The sequence below is a fragment of the Balaenoptera musculus genome, chromosome 12, assembly GCF_009873245.2.
Source record: "Balaenoptera musculus isolate JJ_BM4_2016_0621 chromosome 12, mBalMus1.pri.v3, whole genome shotgun sequence".
NCBI lineage: Eukaryota > Metazoa > Chordata > Mammalia > Artiodactyla > Balaenopteridae > Balaenoptera > Balaenoptera musculus.
The window spans coordinates 52,355,751-52,359,613 of NC_045796.1; positions in this window are offsets into that span (position 1 = coordinate 52,355,751).

Below are 3,863 nucleotides of genomic sequence, written 5' to 3' on the forward strand. Positions count from 1 at the left end.
AACAAGTGTTCATGAAGATGTGAAGAAAGTGTAACCCTTACACGTTGCTGTGTGATTGTTACCAGTCCAAGCTTACAGTGCTTGCCACACAACAGGCCAATAAATTGAGAGACAAGGGGTTGGGGCAAGGAATAGTGATCTTATTTGGAAAACCAGGAGACCAAGAAGATCGTGGACAACTGTCCCCAAAACCCATCTCACTGGAGTTAGAGTTCAGACTTCTTTTATACTAAAAGGGGAGGGGTTGTGGCTGGTTGTTGCCAACTTCTTAGTGCCGGCCAGACCCTGGGGAGTATGTGATGATCCTTTGTTCTTATAGCTGTCTGTATAGGTCTGCTAACAAGGTTCTTGAAAACCTCCAACAAGACAAATGTTCTCTGTTCCACAACTTTTTATCTCTATATGAATGAAAAGTGTTATACCTTTAAAGGCCTGGGAGGAAGAGCCTTGAGTATGGGCTGTTATGTATATTTCAGGCTATAGGCAGCATTCCTTTACAAAGCTGCAGAGCCAGCATGACTAAGCACAGGCAACAGAACAAGAAGGTTAGAGCTAAAGGACTAGATCCAATGTGGAGTCAGGTTTGTTCTTTGTTACAGAATTATAAATGGTTCAGACACTTTGGAATACAGTTTGGCAGTTCTTCAAAATGTTAAACACAGAGTTACTATATGACTTAACAATTCCACTCCTAGGTATGTACCCAAGAGAATTGAAAACATGCAACCACACAAAAACCTATACATGAGTGCTCATAGCAGTATCATTCAACCAAACAGTAGAAAAAACCCAAATATCCGTCAACTGATTGGATAAACAAAATGTGGAATGTCCATATACTAGAATATTACTCAGCCATAAAAAGGAATGAAGTGCTGGTATATGCTACAGCATGGATGAACCTTAGAAACATTATGCAAACTGAAAGAAGCCAGTCGCAAAAGACCACATGGCATATGATTGTATTTATATGAAATATCCAGAAAAGGCAAATTCACATAGATAGAAAGTAGCTTAGTGGTTGCCATGGGCTGGAGGGAGATGAGGGAGAATGAAGAGCAACTGCTATTGGTACCAGGTTTCTTTTCGGGGTGATATAACTTTAATCCCCTCAACCACCTACGAGGTAGATACCACTGTTATCCCCATTTTACTGATGAGAAAATTGAAGTAGAGAGAGATGGAGCTGATATTTAAATATAAACGTAAGTATTATCCTTTGATAACACTTTATAACTTTTCAAAGCTCTTTCATGAAAATGGAATAATATACGCAGAAGTGCTTTGTGGATGATAAAGTACTATGCAAATGAAAGTAATTATAACTATTTTAATGTAATCTGATTTGACCTCCATGGTATTGCTGTGAGAGAGATAAGGTGTGTAATATTATACCATTCTGTAGACAAAAGCAAACACATGCAATTGTGAAGTGCAAAGTAAAGTGACTTGCCCAAGGTCACAAAGTTAGTAATGGTATATTCAGAACTAGTAGCCACATTTTTAAAGTTTTGTACTTTTTTTAGGATGATAAATTCTGTAGGTATTTTTCTTGCCAAGCATATTTATAACTACATTAATTATTAGAGTTAAAAACAGGTTAGTGCTCATAAATAAATCTTCAAATTATCCCTTCTTCTGTATTTTCAATTCCACTCACTCCAGAGGTACCTTCCTTCTCCTCCCCATCCTTTCCCTATTCTCTAACTCCCAGTCACTGATAGACCTTCACATTCACACTCCAGGAATCAGGGAGGAGCCATCAGGCTTCAGATCCCTCTTAGTTAACACAGGGAAGAGATATTCATCAACTTAACAGAATGAGACCAGATCTTAGCTCTTAAGATAGAGTCAGAGTGCAGTTACTAGGAGAAAGATGGATGTCTTAAGGTGACTACACAGCATTTGAAAATCACTCTTCAAGGTGATTAAATGTACTTGATTTGAGATGCTAGAGATCCGAAGGGATTAGCAATGTCCCCAAACATAAGACCCATTAAGTACAGATGAGGGAATTCCCTGATGGTCCAGTGGTTAGGACTCCACGCTTTCACTGCTAAGGGCACGGGTTCAATCCCTGGTCAGGGAACTAACATCCAGCGAGTGGTGCGCCCCCCGAAAAACAAAAAAACCCCAAAAAATCCAACCCTCCCCTCCCCAAGCACACACACAAATAAATGATAGCATTTATTCTTCCCTTCATCCATGAGACCAGAGTTTGGCCCTTCACAGGCTATTGAGCACCAAAGCTAGAGGCTATGAGACTGTAAGATTTCAGAAAACCCTGCAGTGGGGATTTGGTTTGTGAATGCTGCCTGGGGGCAAAGTGTCTGGTTAGGGAACTGAGGATAGGTACCTTAACTATACTCCTCCCTAACTCCCATCCTCTGTAAAGCTTGGTTCTGGACTTCTTTCCTAAACCTTTGAGTAAATTACTGCCTAAACCTTCTGTAGGGATTGGAGATAAGGCTGTATCTAAAACTGAGAGGCCCCTGCTAGTAGGCATGGGAAGTTCATGGCTGACCAGGAGGGGCCCAGCCCCAGAGGAGATGAGCAGGGGTGATTTATATAATGTTCCACCCAGAAGAGCAGCTAGAAACATCTTATGAGGGACAGAAAACGGAGGGACTGAGAGCATGTCATATAAACATGGCAAAGTCATCCATGTTTAAAAAGAAGAAAACCTCAGCAGTTGGTTCTCCCTCAGTCTCTCATTCCCGATCCATGCCCCTTCTTCCAGCTCTCGTTCCTGTTCCTTCCCCTCCTGACAGAACAGTGCAGATGCTGAGCACCCACACTTGTCTCTGTCTTTCCTTCTCCTTCTAATCATTACACACTGGCTTCTCCCTTCCCAACTACTCCATTGCAACTACTCTTGATAAAGTAATCCATCAGTGGCAACCATTGTGCTAAAACTACTAGACCAGCATTTCCCAAAGTGCATTTCTGTAGACCCTTGTCATGCCTATTTTTAAAAAGGAGGCAATGGTCAAATAATTTAAGAAGCTTCATCTTAGAGATTTACATTCTTATTCACAGACCAAAGATTTTGGCGTGTACTACAATCCCCTCTCTTCTCCGAGTTTTCTCTCCCTGCTTGATTCCAGTTTAGGACATCTTTATCTGACACCTTCAAGCAAGGGGTGAATCACAGCAGCTATCACATTGTATTAGTTAATCCTACCATCCAGCAACTCTTCACTTGTTCTTACGTTCATTTATTGGAGATGGAGCTCTCCATCTGAAGCACCTGGGGCTGCCCTCATCACTGGTGTTGGAACACATAGCATTGACAGCCTGAGCAAATGGACCTGAAATTCAATCTTTTCTTCTTTTTCCCCTTTTTTATCCTCCTCACGCCCTGTCCATTTTATTAATGATATAGTCATAGAATTTGCCCATAGATTAAAGTCCAGTTTCCTTATTCTGATTTGACCTTCAAACCCTTTACAAACTGGCTCCATCATTATCATCTTAATTCCATAACTGGGTGACTTTGCTGGGCCAGAGGTGAGAGTCAGATACTCTAGGAGAAGGAAGCATGGTGACCCTCTTCACTGTGTAGTTATTTGCATTCACTGACATGTATCACAACTGGGGAGCCCTCTGGGCAAAGTACTTGAACCCTGTCCACAACTGGGGCTAAGACATATACAGACATGTCTGATTAACTGGGGGTTCCAGGTGGAAGCTAGGTTTCTGGGAAAACACACTGGAAAGTAAGAGGAATCTGGTGCAGGGAGCAGGATAGGGATTGGAGGCAAAGAGGAACATCTCTGTCCTGGAGTCAGACTGCTTGGATTCCAAACTCACCTCCACTGCTGACCACTTGTGTGTCCCTGGACATATTTCTTTATCTCTTT